General features: G+C 36.6%; 1 protein-coding gene across 11 annotated transcripts in view; it reads left to right on the top strand.

The window, feature by feature from the left end:
- Positions 1-23,751, top strand: part of LRRC4C (leucine rich repeat containing 4C) — a 498,827-nt gene that overhangs the window by 291,224 nt on the left and 183,852 nt on the right. For 7 of the 11 annotated variants that reach the window (XM_039383915.1, XM_027732632.2, XM_039383914.1 and 4 more), the window contains one exon: positions 11,851-11,939. The exons of 3 other annotated variants lie outside the window; for them this stretch is intronic. The gene's annotated coding sequence lies outside the window, so the exon portion shown is untranslated. Of the gene's footprint in view, positions 1-7,089; positions 7,144-11,850; positions 11,940-23,751 lie in introns of those variants that run through there. One more of the 11 variants, XR_005564513.1, reaches the window with a different exon arrangement.

The raw sequence follows: 23,751 nt of genomic DNA, 5'->3' as shown, positions 1-23,751 counted from the left end.
AATTTATATGTCTGTAAAAATACTGAACTTTATCAAAATATTTTATTGTCTACTAATCTATTTGTCGTTTCCAGATGTAAGACTTTAATCCAGTATGCTTTTTACATCTAAGCAAGCTGTCACCAGATTACTTGAGAAACCCTACAAATATAGTTTTGTATTTCATGCTAATATCAAAATACAGTGCTGCATTATATTTTAGTATTATTATTAATCTGATTCCTTCTAGTCATTGACAAATGAGAGTTAGTTCTCAGTATGGTTAGGATTCTGTGTTAACAATGGTTGATAGCATTAGATAAGTGCATGATTCTTTAGCAATTGCATTAGTAGGAAATTCTCAGATGCTTGTAGCTTTGCATATTTGGGCCATAGGAACTTTGGCTTTGTAAACATGTTTGTAAAAATAAATAGGGAAGCTAAAACCATAATGATGCTGTAGTGTGTTTTTTGGATTACTGCCACTATGACTGGGAAAATCATTCATGAGATTATTCTGGCAATTATACAGGACTATAGATCCAGTAAAGTGCATACCTTATATTGTGAAACAATAAAAAAACAAAATAGCAGAGTGAAGAGCAAGGGAAAGTCATTTCACTGTGGTTTTGTCAAATGCAGCACTGTATTCACTCATTTGATATGGCATCCAACTCCTTGGTCTCTTTGTCATCTGTCCTTCACACTAGATATGTAAGATGTATAAAGAGAGTGTGTGGACTTAGTTGAAGTCAGTATTCTTTAACTATTAGCATTTTAGTGCTTTGAGGAATTGCCCTTTCATTGAATTAGACTACCTTCTGCCCTTTAGCCTCCAGTGATGCAAGGAAATAAGGACTAACTGTGAAACTGAGTGTAACTACTGGGGGACTGTATGCAGTTTTTTAACATTAGAACTCTTTTTAGAGTAACAAGCAGGTATGATGATGAGGAAGAAATAAATGCTTTTGTTTAGCTTTTGCATTTGCATGCTCTTTTATGTTAGATGTGTAAACATTTTATAGATGTAAATTAAGGATTGGCTTTATGGAACCTGTAGATATAGCTTAATAAACAACTTGTACTTCCTAAATGATTTTACAAAGTAAGATTTAGGACCATTACACTTCCCTAAAACAGCAGGTTTTGCCTTTTTCTTTTTTCCTTTTTTTTTTTTTTTAATCATAGATGCATGTCAGATCTCCTATCCAGGCCCAAGTTAAGTCAAGTGTCATTGGATTTTTATGCAATTAACTGACAATGAATGGTTCCTATATTTAGAATAATAGGGAATCAGGGTGTTCTAAAAGAAAAGACAAAGAATGAGAAAAAGATAACAAAACTACAAATTTTGTCGTGGTGTGGACTGTGAGAATGGCTCTTATATGTCATGCTGTCAAAGTGGATCCAAATGCAAGGAGGAAGGAGGCAAGAGTAGTAGCATCTTGTCTGGGGCTGATCAGTCTGTGTTTCATTTGTGTCTGTTTCATTTGTGTCTGTTTCGTTTGCCCAAGGTGTCTTCAGTCCTGTTCCCATTTCTGTCATTTCAGAAAGAGCTTAGATTTCTTTCTTCCAGTTTCATGCTGCAAATGTAAAGTATTTTACACTTACTGTTCCTGTATACAGATAAAGAAAAATGAATGATGATTTTAGAAACTCCTAAATTCTGCACATGAGAAAAAGTAGTTTCTGCCCTCTCTCCAACGTTGCTCTGTAGAAAGATGGAAGGGTGATCAGCTTTGAGAAATAAAATTGCTTTAACACTACTGAATTTATGAAAGGTTTGCATCACATTAAAACTTTCATGTTGTTACTGAGTTTTTTGAAGAGTGTGGAGAGTAAAACTGTATAATACTTTTTTCTACCTTTGTCTTCAGATATAAGGAGGAGCTTTCATATAGCCAATTGTGCTGCTCAGTTATTTTGTGGTGGAAATAGTGGTAACATAAAATGTATGTTTTGAAAAACTCATTCTATAAAAGGGATCACAAATTTTCTGATTCTATGACCTCCAGTGCCAAAATCTTCATATGTCTGAGAGGTGCAAGATGTATGCTGCATACCTCAGAAAAGTAACACTAGCGAGTAGTTCATAGATGGGGACAATAACAGCTTCTTAGGGGTTCTCAGTTCCCTGTTAAGTGACGTGGCTCAGCCTGCAGATTCAACTGGACTCTTAAGCTACCCTGTGGTGTTAACTTGCAGTTCCTTCCACAGAGAGGTATATAGCTCAGCAGCACCTACACCGTGATTGTTTTGCTGTCTGGATGCTCTCTGTGGACAGGAGAGAAATAGTGGCTTTGATGGATTCAGTGGCCCTCTGGAGAGGTACTTTTGCTTGCCAAACAAGCTGCTCAGGTACGTAGTTTAGACCAGCTATCTGACTTTTAGTTAAAATAAATCCCATTGTGGGTGACCCAAGCAAAATTTTGTACCCACTTCCAGTTCAGTTTGCTGGACGAATCTTTTCTATTGCCAACTCTGAGGAAAAAACACCATGCAATTGGCATAACCATACAGGAACAGATAAAACACTAAGGTGGTTAGTAACTACAAGTGTTTTTTGAGGGATATTATGGAAAGTTTGAAAAACTTCTGGAAATTAGCACAGCTTTCCTGAAGTCAGTAGATTTAAGCTATCTGAAAATTTGTTCCATACCTTTTAAATACTAAAATTATGTGTCATTAAGGATGTTGGCTTGACCATGTTTTTGTTGTACAGATGGGATGACATCAAATTTCCCAGGTCACTCTCCCCTCAGCAAATGCATTGGAAGCCTGTTCTGATCTTACTGTGCCCATTTAATCATTATTTTTTGCTGCTATTGAAAGAATGGTGCCCATTTTAGTTTGACTGGTGATTTTTCTGAACATCAGTCTGCTATGCGCTGTACTGAGATCCACCAAACTTATTTCAAATTACAAGTGAGAACATCCCACCTTTTACTCCTCCACACACTGCTCTTAATATAGGGATTGTATTCACATCAAAGCTGTCAGAATGTTTCTGTGATCTCATTAGCTATACTTATTTCTACCTACAGAATAAATGAATCATCAACTGAAACAGCACTAAAGACCAACTGCTAAAACTCACATGGCTATATGTATATCCATGCTGAGAATAGATATCTTCTCAAGTCTGTAGATTCAAGTTGTTAAAACTGCCAGTTTTGCAGACCTAAAAAGGGTTAAGTCATTTTTGAGATGGATTTGAGTCTAAAGTCTTTAACATGGAAACAAAATCATTAAGCTCATTAAAAAGTAGTTTTATAATTTCATATAGTATATGAATAAAAACCATTTCTGTTTATAGAACACTGAAGGAAGTGAACCAAAAATATGTTTTAATGTTTGTGGATATTTTTTCTCTGTTGTTGTTTATGTAGTTAAAATTCAGAGTCATTTCATTTTATGACTGTGTGAGGTAAATTACATAGGTGGTACCAAACAGAAATTAGCTGAGTGAGTTCAGCCAATTTAAATGCTTCTGAATATTAGCATTCACTGTAGGGAAGTGAGATCATGTTAAATGAGAAAATGAAGAGAAATTGGACTTAGGTAGAAGCTAGGTGTTAAACAGGCGAGGTAGGTGTGTTGGTGGTGGATGACAGCAGGTATAGAACCCTCATAGTGAAAAACTAAAAGGAATCTAATGTCCACCTACTAATTACTTATATACTATTTGAGGATAGTTTTAGAAGCTCAGTTGGGAAGTGTGGTGACTGGAAACTAAAATCTGTAACAACCAGCAGCCATTTGCCTAGAGAGGCTGGGCAATACAGAGTGTGTCTGTCAGCAAGTTGAGGCAGGCACCTCTCTGAAAGTTGGAGACTCTCACTCACTCTTCATGGACAGGAGAGAGAAATAGATCTAGCAGAGAAAAGAGAGAGTTCAGTCTTGGTTTGTTGGACATGGAATTCTTCTCATTCTGTATCCTCTTTCTTTACATCTACAGACTTGACAAAGTGAGATTTACTCTGCTGACAAGGAATGTAAAGTGAAGGAAAACATGAAACACTACATTTTCTCTTTCTTCTTCGGTGAAACAGAGATATGCAGTCTAAAAGCATTTTTTGTACAGAGGCACTCCATGTATCACTGCCACACACAACTCCTCTATGTCTGTGCAGAACCAATCTAGTGGAATAAGTGAATGTCTGACCAATGAAAACAAATCTTGCACTAGTACACACACACACACTAATATTCTGACTTGCAGGAGAAACAGCTTTTCCCTGCAGAGCTTTGACAGGAGTTTGTGTCTGCATCTGTCTCATTTCCAGATGCAAGAACAATAAATCTGAACTAGAATTAGGAATTCCTACCTGTGCAACTGAAACTCCATATTTCCAGAATTCAATACCATATATTTTTTGAGTTATAAAATTCTTACAAATGGAGGAATGAGTTTTGTAAAGAGTCATGAGTAGAGAATAGTGTCCTTTGTGATACTGTGGGGAATGTCCCAAACTATCAGTTTGAGATCGAAGTATATTGCATCAAAATTGCATGTCCTTAATAGTCTTTTGCAATCATTCAATCATGTCACCTTCTTATCAAATGCTGGAAAACCTCTGTAGAAATCCAATTCCACATCATGCTATATTGTTCTAAGACAAATTTTCATAGGCCAAAATGTAAACCTAAGTACCGATAAGCTGTGTAACTCCAAAAGCAAAAGATTACTGTGTAGATTCAGACCTCGTCAGACAGAGAAACATTCTTCTCAGGTAAATTGGCTGAATGTTATGAAGTTTTACATGAACAGTGACCTTCAAAAATCTGGTATTTCAGTATCATGTAGTCAAGTAATAAATTATGTGATACAGTATAGCTGATTTAGCTGATTCTGTTCACTGCCAGCCTGCATATCTTTATGTCTAGATCAAGGAACTAAGAATTTCACTGCAAAGGCTTTGAATGTCCTGCAGTCAGCTTGTGTCCAGTCAGGCTGACTGCATTTGGAAACCAGGGAGTAAGAAGGAGTTGGCAGTGGCATCCTGCCAAAGGCAAATGAAGAAGGCAGCATGAAGAATGAAGCATGAGCTACAGGAGAGGACGGAAAGGAGTATATGGGAAGGAGAAGTCTGTGATAGTCTAATTTGTCTATTTTAATCTATTGTCCAATTTATCTCATTCATCTATTTTATCTCTGTATTTTTTATTTATCTTACTTCTAACTGTTTTAGTGTAAGCAGAGAGGCTGTAGAATCTTCTAATAGGTCATAGGAATTTAAAAACAAAAGATTAAATTATTCTGCTATATTTTACAGCCTGCAAGCCCGCCACCCTAACCATAGTTAGACAGCTCTGTGTGGTAAACAAGTATAATTCAGCTTATGAAGAATCCGGGTTTTGGTTTTTTGTGTGTGGGTTGGTTTTGTTTTTTTTCATTCTAGTTTAATTCTGAAAATACTTTTGCTTCCAGATATATTTTCTATGTTATGAACCACCATTTTGTTTACAGATTCCAGTTTTTTAAATTATGTTAATAGGTCTCATAAAGAAACATAGTACACTAGGGCAGATGGGAGAGGCTGGGTAATACCTATGAAACATTTGAGGAAACTGAGTACAGACTTTGCTACAGGGATCCACTGAAGCTTTAAATACAAATTCTCTTTCAGTAGGGAGTAGGCAAAGTCTAGGAAACTACTTTGGAATTTACCCGCTTTCTAGTTCAGGCAAGTAGCATTAACAAATATCAGGTTCAATTGAATTTTGCCTGTGCTATGATCTGTCCATCCTCGAGGCAGCATGCTGTCCATGAAGGTGACAGAATAAGAATTATTTTCTCCAAGGAGTTTTCACACACATTGGGAATCCTGATGATTCACTGTACAGATGATCATTACACGCAAAGTGCTATGCTAAAACCAGATTTTAAATTGTGTGACTGTGTATGTTTGTATGGATAAAAAGAAAGGAAGCATTGGGCATAAGTCAAAAACCTGAAGTAATGTAAACTTCTGTTACACTTGACATTTGAGCTTTTCCAGTGAGTTCTTTGTGTAAAAGTCCATTCCTGGGCATTACTGTCACTTCTGCTTTCTCTATGGAACATTAACTCTGTTTTCATTGCTCACATCTAGCAATGATCAGATGAAGCGTGGCATATTCAAGCTGATAACCTATGATTTGCTTTCTTTATATACAGACATATACACATATTTCAGTACCATCCTTTTCCTGCTGGCTTCTTTTGTTACAATGCTAGTTCTTCCATATAGAAAATAAACCCCAAAACCAAAACCCAAACAACAAAAATCTCCCTTTTTTTTTTTTTCCTTTGCTGATGAAACATTTAAAAATGTACTTATGAAATGATACAACTAACCCATCAGGTTGGATCTTAACAGGCTATAAGGTATAAATAAGGCTCAAGCATCATACCTGCTATGCAAGTTGATTAATCGTTCAGGACTGTTTTGTTTAGAATGAAAAGAATTACAGGAGGGACGTAACTCTGCTACGCATCTAGTTCTGTTTTGGGGAGTTGCTAGTGAAAAGCCTTGCTTTGGAAACTAAGGCTGATGAAACAAGCTACTTCTCTGATCTTCCATTTCTGGTGATATTAGTGTAGTCTGAGATACCCACTGAAAACTGTAGAGATAAACTGTTTTGCAAAACTGTTGGTGTAGTGGCATAGCAGAACTATCTGGTGTAGGCAGAGGTGGTGTGTTAACAGGAAAACTGGAAACAATAGGAAAGCTGTTAATCTGGGATGTAGTGCAATAATTTATTTACAGAAGCCTACAAGATTTTGTTTTACATAGCTTTCTAGTTATCATCCGTTATTACATCAACTGACCTGTTAATAACTCTTATTAACTTTAGGATGATCTGAGCTAGGGTGAAAGTTTGGTTCTCTATGCATTTTAAGTGTTATGGTATTTTCTATAGCACAGGGCTATCATGTATCTTGTGACATAGGTGATAGCCTAACTATGCTAGAGAGAAATGAAGAATTCTAGTAGGCAAAGTAAAGAAGAATATGATGGGGGCAGAAGTATAGAAAGAAAAGTATGGTGATTATATAACGGAAGTGATTACAACCATATGTTGTATTAAACCTTTTGAAGTGTTAATTTTCCCTTACCCCTGCAGGGTCTCCTAGTCTCCATAACAAGAGAGGACAAAGATGAAACAGATCATACAGAGACTTATAAAGGCAAGTGAGAGTTAAGCCATTGTCCACAAGGCTTAATATTCCAGTGGTCAGTATGTTGAAAAATAGTGGATTAAGTAAGAGAAGGTGGAAGAATCTTGCATTTGTATTTATACTATATTTCTTCTCTTGAGCATTGGTTGTTAGGTAACTTTGAAAAGTAAAAATGCTAGTATTCTGCAAATTTAAACATCTCCTGTACCTAAAGTCTCTAACCTGAAGTCACTAACTCACTAGGAATATCTTATATCCATATGTGACGATCATTAATTTTCAGAATTGCTCAATTCTTCGTGCAGATCTGTGACATTTTCAGATTTAGAGACAGACAAGTGCATGAACTTTGCTAATTTCCATATTGTGTGTGGAAAATTATCCAGAATTTTTTACATTAAAATTCAAAGTTCATACAGCACACCTTCCATATAGCATTGCTGCAGATTAAATTCACTTATGCATTAGGAAAGGTGCCAATGCAATTATAATAGAAGGCTGAAGTGCTGAAATGATAAAGTAGTTCTTTTGCTGCCTTGGCACATGTTCAACACCCCACTTTGATTCAGACATCATTCCCCATTTGGTAAGACTCTTGAGAGTAATAATAAATTATGTATTATGAACCTGATTTGTTAGAAGAGGTTGTGAAGCACACTGGAAATCTAGTACAAAATAGCTGCAGGTTTTTCAGATCATGCATATAACAGTTCTGGAAATTTGGTTCTTATGCTTGTGCACTTCTGAATTAAGGACTTCCTCACAGTGACTCTTCAGTAAATGTCATAGGAATATAATCCTTGTTTGGACAAATGCCAGACAGAACAGCAGCCACTCCCCCAATCTCATCAGCTGGACTAAGTGCATTGAATTGTTTTGTTCCTGAAGCAACGTCATCTGTGTCAAAATCATATAGCATGTCATTTTCCTGTGCACTCAGACTGATTGATTAGTTCCCAGTCATTCTAAATGTATTTCTATTAAATAGTTTGTAGAGCTAATAGCTTTTGAAAGGACTTTTTTTCATAGAAAAAGGTCATTAGTCCCAATAACACTTTTGAAAGGAGCTGCTGGTTTTGACATTTTATTTTTGTTTCAGCATTTTCCATAGGTATACTGTTTGCATTCATTTTTATTGGAAATGTTATGAAAATATTTATTGACATTTCTAACTTGAGGCTGATCTGATAATCAGTGAATGATAAAGATCATTTTGATGACTTCCTAATAATTCCCCAAATACTCAAAAGGACAAAAAAGACATTTCTTAAAAACATAGTAATATGAAAACAATATTTTATACTGCTTAAAAAATGTTTTATGCCTTTTTGCTTGTTTAAATTTCTAATGTATTTTAATGCTTGAAAACATGTTTTCCTCTCCATTAATTTCAATTTTAAGTTACCATTTGGAGACACTCCTTTTAAGTTTCATAGGAAGGTGTTAAACAGATACTGTGTTCCACCTTCAAGTTGTAAGGATTGTATCTGTTGATGTGGCAGGCCTTTTGAAATATATATTCGTATAGGCAAATACGTATATATGGGTGCTCAAGTAGTTCTATTAAGAATGAGTCATGATTTGTTATTGGAGGACAGATAAATAATGGTAATAACATAAAACCTTCACTTTTTCTTTCTGGTTCAGAAGTGTAGGCAAAAATATGACTGAATATATTTTTTAATAAGACAAATTATTTCTTAGACAAGGCTGCATTCAGAAGTGCGAGAGCTGTAATTAGGCACAGATTGATTGTATCATTCAACGGTGAAAACCAGGGGGAGATCTTGTTCTGAATAATTGCTCTAGATTAAAATCCAGTAGTAAAGTCTGGCATGAACAGACCTCTACTAGGAATTTAGGTATAATCTGGGGATTTACCATCTGGAGGTGGTGGGAGAATCTGAACATATTGGTCAGAGAATGACTGTCTGCTGACAGTGTTAGGTAGCAGGGAAATGACAAAGCAGGTTCTAGAAGGCATTAAGTGAGAATTATTAGCAGCCTTAGAGGAACACTACTGCCATTGCTACGTAAGCCATATGTAGTGTGACATATCAGATACTATTCTAAGAAATAATGTGATTTCAAATATACTTAGTCGGGAGAGCTGTAGTGTTGTTTAGAGAATATGAAGAGACATGGCCTGTGTAGTGTAATCCAGCTGAAGTTGAGAGGTGATTTTCTATAAACATACTGGAGAGGGAGAATAATTATGTTATAAGTAAAGATTAGTACCACATAAATTATTATTAACCAGTCATAATTAAACTGAGAATAGATTTGAAGAAGGTCTGCAATAAGACGTGAAGTGAGATTCTAAAATGATTTCTAAGTAGATTGGAGTCAGAGCAACTAAATGGTTTTAAAGTGAAGCTTGAAATAAGCCTATGAAACAGGTTATGTAAATATGTCCAAAAAATTCCTGGCTTAAGATATCTGATGTTCAGTATATCTAAAGAGTGTTGGAAGAAGTCTTTTCAGCCTCTAATTTGCACTTTTATTTGTGTTAATTTTAATCTTCAAAGCTTTCCTGGTCATTTAATCTGGTCAGGAAAGCTTTTTCTTCTCTTCTTTCTCTTCTGTAGTTGTAGAATTCAGTGTTTAAATGACTAGAATTAAAACCCAAGGGGAGATGATATGGTAGCAAGTTGCATTGGAATTAAATTCTCCTAAATATTTCGTTGGCGTATCCTAATAATATACTTAGGTTTAAGTTCTTCTCCATATTTAAGATCAGAATGAAATTTAATCATGTCAGTTCAAGTTAGTACAACTATCAAGTTAGTATGTTAGTAAGGCTGTCTTTCTTTTTCGTGATCGGGAAATTGTATGTAAGAAATTCCTTTCTGTAATTTTTATATAAGATATGTATGATAATACAATCATCTTTGATCTCTTCAGTTCTCTTTCCATGGCTCATTATCTCTTTTTATCTCTTACTGTGTTACATACACATGGATAGCCAAACAACCTTAGCAAAGAATCGCAGAAGTCATCAAAAATAATTTTGACAAAAACATCCTTTTTTTCCAGTATAAAGTTGATTTTTTAGTGTATGTGGAGTATATGTGGACTAAAAGTCGCTGAAGGAATTTCCTGGAGTTTTAATTCTTCAATGGGAGAAAGATAATTGGATGAAGACACATTAGATTCTCTCCATTTTGTTTGTACAAACTAATATGGCTGTTGTATGAGCCCACATAAAGTGACAGCTTGAAAGGTAGAACTTCGATATGTAAAAAAATTACTTTCAAGCACCATAAACATAATTCTTATTTATAATTCTTATTTAGAATTATTTAGAATTTACATATACATTATTGAGAATTTACATATAGAATTAGTAACAGCTGCTTGTATGTGCAAAGTCTTGTACCTCTATAATTACATAGATATTCATAGTTTTCAATCTTATCTGCGTGTCACAACTGAATTTTCCTTCTCCCTAAGAATTTTTCCTGCTCAAATGGAAAAGACTCTTATACTAGGCAGGTAGAAAACTAAAAATCTCATTAAAGTCTGTGCCTGGCTGCTCAGAAGTGCTGGTAATAACAGCAGTTACTGTTATTTCACAAAAGAAATACAATGTACACTGTCTGGATCCACAAGGTTTTGTAATCTGGGAGGCAACAGTTGTTTTAACTTAGAAGTGTCTCCACGAGTCTCTGATAGGGTCATGTAAGGAGTGAGAATGACCTGGAGTAAAAGCTGTGCATGGGATCCTTGCACTGTACCCTGACTGGAAGATGTACTAGAGTTTTAACAGAGTTGCAGTAACCTGAAGTGGACAGTGGACCTAGCATTTAAGTAGTATGCTCAGACAAGCTTAAAATGAGCAGTCTTGAAACTAAAAATGGTAATCTTGTAGTCAGGAAGGGATGGGAAGATGAGTGAAGGATGGGAGTGTCAACTGAATGTTCCAACCAAAATTAAATCTGTGGGTTACTTAAGCAGAGAAAACAATTTGTCAAGCTGAATAGGTATAGTGGGAGTGGAGGGCTTCAGTCTGCATGGGTGATGATCATTGTAGCTACAGAGCTTTTGGATTTTACCATCAATTTGTTAATTTCATTGCTCACCTAAAAGGTGGAGATTTAATTCGATTTAATGTAAAAAGAGAGCATTTATCTACATCCCCTTTATGTTCAGAAAAGGTGTCAGGAGCACCTGGTGTGTAGGTACTGAAGTGTGCAGACTCAGTGAGCCAATGGGTAGCAGTGCAGGGCAACAGTGGTGTATGGGGCAGGGCAGGAGTGAGGACATTGTGGCAGCATCTGCTTTACAGGTTTTTCTAACCGTGTATATGCTTTTCTTGCTTTTCACTACTTAGGGGATATAAGGCTACAGAAAATCTACTCTAGACAGGATAGTCATTTGCTTTGTGGTAGTCATACTGTACCTTATGAAATCTCTCCTCTTGAAAATCTTGGGGTATTTATTGATATTCCTTTGTGTTGCAGTCATGGGAGTGAATGCAAGTCTTCCATCTGCTAAAATCAACCAGTAATTAGGAATGTAGAGTAAAATATGCAGAGTACACCAGATATGCAGAGAAGAGCAGCTGAATATAAAAAATCCTCTCATCACACAAGAAATCAAATATATTAATATTTTCTAGAAATTTTCAAGTTTATATGACTAAAATTTATTATATAGAACTGGTCTAGAATATTTTATAGGTAAAACAATTTTTTTTGTTTTAGTTTGAACTCGACATTGGATCCTCCTCAAAATTCCATCTTTAATTTCTATCTTCAATGAGTAATGGAGAACATTTTGAAATATAACAAAGGTAAGGTGGATATCTATGTATTAAATAGTGTTTGGTTGGCTCGCTATAATCTTGAACTTCAAATATCAGATTATTTGAATTTTCCAGGGATACAAAACTTTTATAGTGACAATGACAGATCCATCCAATGTATTTAAAACATAACATGTGTGTGTATGCATAGAAGTGAAAAAATTATATGTGCAAATATGTGTGTATGAATGTGTCTTCTCATTCTGTTCTACTGTGGTCTTAAGTTGCTAACGCTATGCAAGAGGCATTATGATTTTCCAGGTGTTCATATTTTTGTAGCATCACCTATTAAATGTGGTAAGGTGTTACAGTAGTTGGACAAATAAATACTGATTTCAGTATTTCTGTCAATTCATTTTTGTCAATTTTTTGACAAATTCATATATGTTTTCATTCTTTAGAGGTATTTTGGGTGAGGTGCAACAGGATACATATAAAAGTGTTGGTAAAAAAGAAGATAAAATTATATTTAATACATTAAATAAACAAGTGGTCATTAAGAGAATGAAAGTTAATTATAATTAAGAAACTGTAGGAATTTAATCAGATGTTCATAATAATTTTGGATTTTAATAGATAAATAAGAACTTGCTCAGGACCAACCCTCCCAATCAGGATCAGCAAGCTGAGGTGGACAATGTTTGGAATAGAGTATCTAAAATTTACCAGAATGAAAACTACTGGGCGTAAACAAAGAGATATTTTCCTGTTGTTTTTTTACCTCGTTGTCATTCAAGTAAACAGCTGCTAAATTTTGTGTTATTCTAGATTCTTTAGTGCTAGATATTATACCTTCTGTGCCCTAATTAATATTAATGATGATAATTTTTGAATGTTAAAGATGTTAATTTAACTCACTAGGTCTGCTGCTTCATTGATGTCTTCCATACTCTAATTTAGAAGAAAATGCTTCATCAAACATTAGTGCTTCAGTCATAAAAAGATGTAATAGCAGAAGCATCAGAACTCACGTGATCCAGAACCTCTCAGTTTTTTGCATTTTCTAAATGGAACCAGTCATTATTTTTCTTAGCTCATTTCCGACAAGTTAAACAATCCTTTTCTTTCACACGGAACCTTTTATTGCTTGAGGATACCTAAAGGTTGTTGTGTATAAAATTTATAATTTTACCTTCAAATATGCATTCAACTTTAGGCTGGAACAAAGTCGAATGCTTAAAGGCTCAAAATTTTCTGCTCTTTTAGGATGACAGTGGTTCTTTAGATTGCCTCTGAAATGAGAAAGCAAATGGTGCAACCTGTTCTAAAAGCCACCCACAAATTATGCCAACACTGGGATCTGCAGACTCAGCATCTCTTGGGGAATTTTATAGAATATAACTTTTTGTTCTCTTGTTGCGGCTTTCAGCTCAGGACTTTCTCATGTCTCTTTTTGTCTTTAAAAAGTTATCTTCAAAAGCCTGTTAACAATGCATAATTTTTTTTTTTTTACTTTGCTTGTTTAACAGAGGTATCTGAGGGATATCAAACTATTAAACTATACGTGGCTATAGGATAATTCTGGATACTCTCAAATTATATGTTGTGTTCTCTTTTATAAATTTACATGTATAATTGTCCAACTTGTGAAAAAGGTGGAAACATTATCCAGAAGTTCTGATTTCCAGCTTTCTTGTCAACTGATGAGTTCATATTCTCCATCTTCTCTCTTAATTATATAGTGAGCACTCTGAATGAAGGTTTAAAATAGGCACCCACATTCAATTTTTATAAGGTATAACAGTACTACCAGACAATCTCCTTTTAGGTTTATGATCAGGGAATATAGAGGGAAAAGCAGGTCCTCTCTGCGTGGTTTGGATAAACCTTTTTTATTCACCTTCCTGCCTCTTCCCCCATGCAGATTAAAACAGCTCAGAGCTGTGTAAACTGTTCTTTTACAGACTATTTCAGCTTAATTTCAAATCCCACTTTCACTGGGCATCCTGTGATTTACACTCACAAGTGCTACAGGTGCTACAGGTGCTAGGGGATAAATTCGACTGGAGTGTATTCTTAGGCAAATCAAACCATTCTTTTATGTGTACTTTCTAACATTTGGGTCATATAAACATCTGACAATCTTCCTAATACTAGTCAGCTGCATTTGTGCTCCAGTGTATGGACAGCAATTTGGAATTTATTCCTATCTATAATGCTTTTGATTTGCCACCTCCACTCTTCTCTCTATTTTTTCTGCCCACCATGTAAAATGTCTATCTTTTCTATATTATTAGAAACAGTTTACATAAAAACCTGATTGCTAGTATTTCTGGAGTGAGTGGTATTTGATTCCATTATAGCACTAAGCATCTCCTCTGGGGAGGGTATATAACTCGAACATTATTTTCTGAGAGGCTTGAAATTTGATAAAGTCTGACTGAGTCCTGCCATGTACCCTTACCATAAATACAACAATTTTCAGAAATCTGAAGTTAATTTTCTTGGTTTTTTGTTTGTTTTTCTTTATGCAAAAACATAAAAATATAGTAATGTTTTTGTCTACATCCTTCTTTTTCTCTATTGAGGTATAGACTGGGGAATCAATCTGTGAACAGCCTGTGAATTACCTCTGATATTGTATGTCAATCCACTATTATTATTTGGTCATATTCTTGCCCCTTATGCCTTGTATTCAGAAGAGAGGAAACAGGTTACATGGTATGGAGTTTGGAAGACTATTGAAACCCAAAGAGCTGTTGCCGAAAAGGAACAATGTCATGGCTATATGCCAACTATTTTTATTCAGACTAAAAGCAGAAAATTACTGTTTTACAGAGGTAGGAAAGTCTTCCAAAAAATGGATACCGGAATAGTTGATGTAAGAAGTTAGAAGTCCAACAGAGAAAGTTTGCTGAGACAGCCCAGTGAAAAAAAAAAACGAAAAAAGAAAACAGAGGGAAGGAGGTGTGTTTAGAAAGGACTAAATGCAGCTAAAAGTGAAGGCTACAAATTTTACAGAAGACTTCTCAGTTTGAAGATGTGTAAGGCTAACTACCATAATACTGTAAATAGCTAAAGGGCAGTGGGGAGTCTAACAGAAGAAACAGTAGAAGAGAAGTTGTATTTCATTTGTTTGAGTAAAAGTTCTATGTGTTTTAAAGGTGCTTAGTATTAGAAAATGTTTAGAAAGTGTATTCCGCTTTCCTTAAACTAACATTTCTATCTGAAATTTTATACTGTGAACCAGCATCCATGGACCTAGAACTCATGTAAACTCATGTTTAAACTAGTGGCATTTGTTATTTTGTTGTCCAGTCTTCTGTCATCACTTTCTGTTGGGAACCACTGTAGACTGAAATTGAAACTGTATCATGAAATTACCTTGAGGTCAATGAACTTTCAAGAAATCACAGCCAAACTTTTCTGTGACTTTTCTCAGGGACCGTGTTTCCTGGGTGCACAGTTCTGGGTAGCCAGTTCTCCATGTTCTCCCAGGAGTGTGGGAGAAAGACTCTGTTGCACTAGAATGGGAAGCCATGTAGTTGTCTAGGAGCCCTGCCTCATCTGCTCCTTGACTAAAGTCGGGAATGAAGCTTGCTAAAGTTTTCCACTTCGATAGAGGCTTTCTTGAGCCTAGATTTCCTAGGCTTTCAGGAAATCTGTTGTTCTTCAACAGTAGACTTCATGTCTAAATTATTTATTCTTGATTTAATTTTTTCCTAGTTGAATCTTGAATATAAGCCTATAGGTCACTTGCACATACATGTACACACACACACTAATATAATTTTTATATCTCTATACATTCTTATCAGATAAAACAATTCCTTATTCTTTTTAAGGAAAGTTGCATTTTTGATGGAATGTGAAACTGATGGTTATATTCAAAAGGAAAGAAATAATGTATTTCTAAAAAATTTTGCCTGGCAATTTTTTTTTCAAGAGCAGTAAATATATCATATGGATAGAATTCTAATTTTTTAAATGGTTACTACTCATTCAAATCTATCAATTTCCCTGAGGTTAAGGATCCACTTAACTAAAATATTATGTAAACTTTTATTCTCCTTCTTTGTCTCCTTTTTTTGGTCATTTTTGCTTTTTGCTTCTTTTTTCTTCTTTTTCCCTCTTATTACATTTTTCCTTTTTTTTTTTTTTTTTTTTCATTTCTCTCTTAAGGGCATTATTTTACCTTTTTAATAGTGATGGCTAGTCTGCTCAGTCGACGTGGTTTGGACCCTTAATCCTAGAGTCACAGAACATACTTGAGTTGGAAGGGACAATTCTAATTTTTTTAACTTTTCAAAGTCATTACAGGGACACTGTGAACTAATTCACCGCAAAATTTATAGAACTTTAGATTTTACTCATCTGCATGTGAACAGGTCCATTTAGTTACTACTGGGTCTGACTTACATAACATCCTATTTTCTATCCGTGATATAACTTTTTTATTCAGTTAGTCAATTTTAGATTCTGTTCTTCATACCTTAAAAAAGAAATGAAGCCTGCAATTTGTGAAAAATGGATTCTCATTTCAAGGCTGTTCTTTCATCTGACTTATTATGCTGCCATCATCTTCAAATCATGCAAAAGCTGCCCTTTTCATACTGAAGTATGATGAGTAGATATTTAATGAAGGCTTATAAAACAATTGTACCAGAATGCAGTAATATCAGCAAAATATTAGTGTGCCAATATCTAGTGCGTATACTAGCACAGTAGATGCTCTATATGGACATAATTAGTATAGTCTTTCTGCATATGGACTGACTTTGTAGAGGAAATGCAGCCCCGTTCCTAGAATTATATATTCAATAACATGCTAGTCACGTTCAAGGGGGACATGCTGCAGTATTCGGAGCTGAAGTAGATGTGATGTTTTGTTGTACCTGATACTGAAGCAGCTGTGTTCTGAGATAAAGTATGGAGTATGTTCAGCATCACAGCTGCTGTGCTGTGCTTAATTTGACAGTGAGAAAGGGCTTCACAGTAATCCTAACTGTTTGCCATAAAGATAGTGTACATGGAAACCATGGGCAATAAGACTTTACATTGACATCCTAGCCTTTACTATTCATAGCTACATTTATCATTTATCATTACAATTCTCATCTGGAATTAGACCTGATTTTCAGCAATAGCATTACAATTCTGCTATTTGGTGAGTTTTGGTTGGGATCTCCACCTGATAGCAAACTTAAATAACATAGTTTTCTGGTTATAAGAGTTTTCTACCACGTAAGAAATTACTTTTGCCCTCTGACAGTGTCTGGAGGAGCTGAGCTGGAATTATCTTAGCATCTCGCTGTCCTTATCACTCAAGAAATACTTAATATAAAGCTTCTAGCTCCTTATGCATTTAGTATATTATATCTTCTAGCATTATATTATAACCTAAAGAAGAAAAGGTTGTTTGGAAAAAGGGTTTTAGAAATTTCAAATTGCCTTTTTTCACCTACTTTATAAACTTTAATTAATATTCACCCATCTATCTCCTTCCACTTCCTGCTTCTCTACTTATGCGAATAAGACTATCAGTTTAGTGTGGAGGCTGGCAGGCCATTAAGGGGAGTGCAAATGCATTGGAAAAGCAGAGTCTTCTTGTTTCTTATAGTTAAGAGGCTGACTTTGAGAAACCATTACTCCAAGTATGGATCATAAATAAAATCTAATACCAGTTCATCAGAAGTTTCTATTTCAACAGTTTATGGGAGGTGTGCCAGGGAAGAATGAGGTGTATTTCTGCAGAAGTCTGCATCGTGAAGTGAGTCAAGGAACTGACTAAAAGTCAAATCATGTAGGCTGTTGATGAAGCCAACACAGGATCAAGACCAGTTTCTTAAGGCACTTTGCAGCCCAATCACACATAGAATCACACAGCATAATTTAGGTTGGAAAAAACCTCTGAGATTGAGTCCCAACTGTCAACTAGACCACAGCACTAAGCCCCATGTCCAGTCATTTCTTGAACACTTCCAGAAATGCTGAGTCCACCACCTCCCTGGGCAGTTTGTTCCAATGCTTAACCACCCTTTCTGTGAAAAAATTATTCCTGATGGCCAGCCCTGGTGCAGTTTGAGGCTATGACCTCTTGTCCTGTTGCTAGTTGCCTGGGAGAAGAGGCTGACATCCACCTTACTATAACATCCTTTCAGGTAGTTGTAGAGAGTGATAAGGTCTCCCCTGAGCCTACTTTTCTTCAGGCAAAACAACCCCAGCTCCCTCAGCCCCTCCTTGTTAAGACTTGTGCTTCAGACTCTCCACCAGCTTCATTGTCCTTCTCTGGACACACTTCAGCACCTCAAATGTCCTTCTTGTAGTGAGGGGCCCAGAACTGAGCACAGGTTTCAAGATGCAGCCACACCAGTGCCGAGTACAGGAGAACAATCACTTCCGTGGTCCTGTTGCCACCACTATTACTGATATAGGCCAGGATGCCATTGGACTTCTTGGCCACCTGGGCACACTGCTGGCTCCTATTCAGCCAGTCGTGGACCAGCACCCTTGGATCCTTTTCTGCTGGACACTTTCCAGCCACTCTTCCCCCAGTCTGTAGTGCTGCTTGGGGTTGTTGTGACTGAAGTGCAGCGCCCAGCACTTTGCCTTGTTGAACCTCAGCACATGATCCAGCTTGTCCAGATCCCTCTACAGAGCCTTCCTATGCTACAGCAGATCAACGCTCCCACTCAGCCTAGTGTCATCATGGCAACTGTATCTTCCTAAGTTTGCACTTTTCATGATTTCCTGATCTTAATCCCCTTTATAAGATTTTTTTGTTTTGTAGGTAGGAAGGGGAGGATGATGGTTGAAATTTGGTCATTGGAGGTCTGCATGTGCTTTGCTGAATCCTAATGCAAGCCTTTTTTGTCATCTGCCATAATATCTTTAATATCTCCATCCATCATAATTGTTAATATATTCATTATACGGTGAACAGATATTATACAGATGTTATTAATGCTATTGCACAAATGAGCAAATAAGACACAGACTGAATGCTAGATCCACAAAGAGAAATTCCTGACTCTTGGTCTAGTAATTAAATTGGGCTTCTGAACTGTAGGGTTTATGCACTATCCAAAGAGTTATGATGAGAATAAGTAGGAAAGGGGGGCTATAAATACCCTCCAGTATGAGAACAGTTTGTATTGCAAATACTGTTCCTTTTACAAACTGAAGAGGGCTCTTTGTTTTCTCTCTTTATTTTTCAAGTGTTCATTTCTGATCATACCTACTCCGAAAAGTAGATCATAATGGAATGAACTTTTTAGCTTCTCTCATTTCCTGGTTGATATATGGCTTGGAGCTTGAGGTCTTATATCTCTCAAAAGTTGTTCTATTTCACATGTTCTTATTAAGCCTATTAAGTTCTGTTTTCTGTGCTATCTTAGCACAGCTAAAACTACACATTGAAGGTGCTCTACATTTTAAACTGAAAAAAAAATCTTTTCTAAAAAAACCCCTACTTTTGGCTATAATTGCCTTGACTGTGTTTTTCTTTGAGTGGTAAAGATAAGAAACTCCAGGGAATTTCTCCCAGTGAGGGTTTGGAGAATCTCTTTTGCATTGGCAGTATAACTGCGTGATCAGCATGGATTTTTTAGATTATCTCCAAATCACGAGCAAGTGGCCAGGATCCATGTCAGAGCCTTGGTTGCACCTTCATGCTCTTATGGCCCAGACCAGCCTCAGCTTGGACCTCCATCCACATCTCTGCCTATAATCTGAAGGGCTCCATGTTTGCTCAGTCCTGAGTCTTAGGTTTTTGTCTGAGCTATGCTGTCAGTGCTAGTGCTAGTGCTAGCTAGGTCAGGCGTTCCTGTGCCTAGACACAGATCCTGTTGAACTGAGCCCTAACCCATGGACTGACCTTCTAGCTTGACCTGTCTTGTCCTTCTGAACCTGCTTTGTGATATCTGGACTTAATTGCTTCTGACCTGCAGATTGTTTTTCTGATTTGATCTTGGTCTTGCCTTATTGCTGTGAACCTTCCTGCTGATTTGCACTCTTGGTTGAACCTGGCCTTGATCTCTGGATCTGCTCCACCTCTGTAGGGGTCCTGCCCTGCTAACCTTTTTACCTCATTTGACTTCTGTCTCCTCGTCATTTAGGGAGCAGCTAACCCTTGCTATGCCTTGATGATCGTTATGGGTTCAGACATGTGATGAGGAATGATAGATTTACTATCCGTAGAATCTAGCTCATCATACTTTGTGACATGATGATCAAATGGAGACTGAGGAAGCAAAGAGTTTAAAATACAGGCATCTTTCTGAACCCTCCTTAGAATATTCTGATACCATTCTTCATGTTTAAGTGGTGTCCTCTCTTGTACGATACATAAGCAGAAAAGTGGAGTTCTGAAAGCTGGTGGAAGGACTTGCTGGGATTTCCTTGTTCTTGTCAGAGCAGATCTCATGGTAAGGCCTTTGAGTATTCTGCGGACAGGCCTTGCTGTTCCTTTCCACTGTAAGTTCATCATATGAGTATCAACTTAGTTGAGATCTCTTTGTTCCCGGTACATGGTTTCTAATAGGTAGTATAATATCAGTGTCTAATACATAGTCCTAAATATCTATAGATAGTATCTAATAGATGGCCTTAAAAAATAAAGGGTACTACTCTTGCTAATAGGTGTTGTAGTTGTTGACCTTCTCAATGACTGTCAACCAAAAAATTTTCTGGTACTAGAAAAACAGACTTTGATTAAAAATATGTATGTGGAATATATTCGTGGTATAGTATCTGTGGTAAAATATTAGTTAAAGATTCATACCTTTGTAAATGGGAGAAGATCTTAAAATTTCTAAGTTGTCCAGTAGGTGTTCTGGCAGGCACAGAGCTGCTGTCTTCACTTGGTCATACAAATACATCTCAAAGCTATTTACAGTGCCTTCATATCCTGAGTTTTTTTAAAAGTCCTATCTTTACAAAAGAAGTGAGATTATCACTGAGGATCCTTTCTGACATGTTTTACTTTCTGATATGTTCAATACTAAGTTTGGAAGGATAGCTCTGAGGTTTTGTATCACCAAATGTTAGGTTACGGTGTGTCCAGAACTTGAAAGTATTGTAGAGGAGGCAATACTGGTATTCTTCAGATTGCATGGTAAGTCATTTAAATATGGTTTGGATTTTAAAATACTTTCAGAAGAAGGACAGAGATTCTTGTCCTTCCTTTTTCTCTTTCAAATGGTTTGTCCTAAAGTGCTTCTGAAGCTCCTCTGATACAGCTAATACCTGAGACAGTCTTAAAATATTCAGTGATGCAATGAGCAAAACAAAACATTTTGTTGGAAATTAAAGACCAGGTAGTGCAGATACTGATCTTCATTAGATAGCTACAGACTTAAGTAATTAAGTAAACACATCTGAAAGCAGCTCAGACATGCATGTTTCTTCATTACTCAGGTATCCACTTACTCATCAGAATGGTATCATACCTGTGCTATATTTGAGAGAGCTGGTACTGTAAGCTGATAGAAGCATATTACACAATGTATTAGCTGAATTTTTTGACTGCGTGGTTCTAGGATATAAAATTCCAAAGCTTAAGGGTGCAATTTTCTCAGTTTAACTTTTACACTTCTATTTCCTACATTTATTTTTAGTAACTGAAATGTTCCCCTAGAAAATATCATAAGAAGACAAATGAGAATGTTGAGATTGGAACATGAGTTATAAAATTATGCAGCCCATTTTAGGACTTGCATCTCAATTTTCTGAACTGTAGAGCCACTCACCTTCATGGTTTTTAGTCCATGTGTATGTGTCTCTTTTTTACAGATGTAACAAGAAAAAAAGTCAGCATCAGCTTTTCATTTTTTGTAGCATTCAAAATGAAACCTCTATAAGTCTCAAGTTAAAAAAACTAATGGATTTTCAGTTAGCGCAAAAAACTACTTCAAATGAGCATTTAAAGAAAAGGGTCCTTAACAAAATGTTTTGTTAATAGTAACATTTCTTTTAAATTTAGTTACCAAAATGGAGGACAGATCTAGACTAGGCTTTTGAAATTTATTTGAAATAGAAGAAAATTTTATGAAGTGGAGTTTATTCGTTGCTTATCTGAAAAGCTTGTTTTACATAGAAATGCCTCTAAAAGAAGTTTCCACTTGAAAACAAGCATCTTTGCTCCTGAAGTAGTTATCTCCAAAGACAGGTTGTATGTTTTAACACAGGATTTAGACCGACTTGACAGCTGCACCAAAGGGCACTTTTCTTTGCTCCGTAGATAAAAAAGTTTTGTGTTGCTAGTAGAGAGCTAGCAGACAGTTCTTGTTTCACTTCATTTTTGGTCATTTTTTGGAGTATGTGCAAGAAAAGGAGACAGTTGGAATATTAATGCAATATAATATTTTCCAAATAAAAACAACATTGAACTGTGCCAGGCATTAGTGCCCTTAGTTACAAAACACTGATGCTTAAGTTAAAAGTTTGAGCACCATTCAGGAAAGCTGGCATGGTGTATTGTACGAAGTACTCTGCATACATTGGGTACACAGAGTAGCATTCAGTTGAATCTCTAGTTCAGGGACTGAGGCCAAATCTGAAAAAAAATAGGTTGGAGTTTTTTCCTGCTGTTTTGTTACCTGCTGTCCCTTATAGTTCCAGAACAGCCTGTTAACCTGAAAATAATCATTCTTCTCTTTGTATTTTATATAGCTTAGCATTTTGGCTTACCTTTACCTGAGGATTTGGAAGAATTTCTTCCATATTTCTGACAGCAGACAGTCCAGTCAGTATTTAAACTTACTTGACCATAATAACTTGATATTCCAGTGTTTAAAGTAATATATCTATTAGGAACTATCCTCTGGTGGTCTGGAAATTGTCTTGAGTGTACAGGTAGCTATGAATCATAGTTACTGTGTTGTTCTAATTCCTGCTCTGGAGGAAGCTTCTAAGGAGTTATAGATCAAGTCCACAAGTGTTAATGGGCTCATTCACTGCAGCAAACACTATAGCTTACATGAATCCTAAGCTGCACAGAATTTTTGAAAGCTAACCTTTCATGTTATTGGATAAAAAGTGTAAACAAATACCAATAGCTTATATGGCAAAATGAAAGAAAAGCGCTAGCTTTCTAACCCAAAAGTCACACCATGTGCCTGAGAGTATCATTCAAACACGTCCCGAACTCTGTCAGGTTTGGTGCTGTAACCAGTTCCCTGGGGAATCTGTTCCGATGCCCAACCACGCTCTGGGTGAAGAACCTTTTTCTAATATCCAACCTGAACCTCCCATGACACAACTTCAGGCCATCTTGAGTCCTGTCACTGGTCACCACAGAGAAGAGATCAGTGCCTGCCCCTCCTCTTCCCCTCACAAGGAAGTTGTGGACTTCAGTGAGGTCTCCCCTCAGTCTCCTCTTCTCCAGGCTAAACAGACCAAGTGCCCACAGCCGCTCCTCGTATGGTCTCCCCTCAAGACTCTTCACCATCTTCGTTGCCCTCCTTTAGACTCTCTCTAATAGCTTAATATCTTTCTTATATTACAGTGACCAAAACTGCACACAATATTCAAGATGAGGCCACACCAGTGCAGAATAGAGCTGGTCAATCATCTCCCTCAACTGGCTGGTGATGCTGTGCCTGATGCCCCCAGGACATGGTTGTCCTTCCAGGCTACCAGGGCACTGCTGACTCATATTCAACTTTCCCTAAATCAGGACCCCAGGGTCCCTTTCTGTGGCACTGCTTTCCAGCATCTCATTCCCAGTCTGTCTGTACATCCAGGGTTGCCAGGTACAGAACCTGGCAGTTCCCATTGTTGAACTTCATTTGGTTGGTGATTGCCCAGCCCTGTAGTTTGTCGAGGTCTCTCTGTACGGTCTCCCTGCTTCTGAAGGAGT

The sequence above is a fragment of the Pipra filicauda genome, unplaced genomic scaffold (assembly GCF_003945595.2).
Source record: "Pipra filicauda isolate LSUMZ 115617 unplaced genomic scaffold, ASM394559v2 scaffold32_size4067784_pilon, whole genome shotgun sequence".
In the NCBI taxonomy this organism is placed as follows: Eukaryota; Metazoa; Chordata; class Aves; order Passeriformes; family Pipridae; genus Pipra; species Pipra filicauda.
The sequence above is the reverse complement of the archived record's forward strand: the minus strand, read 5'-3'. Positions and strand labels throughout refer to the sequence as shown.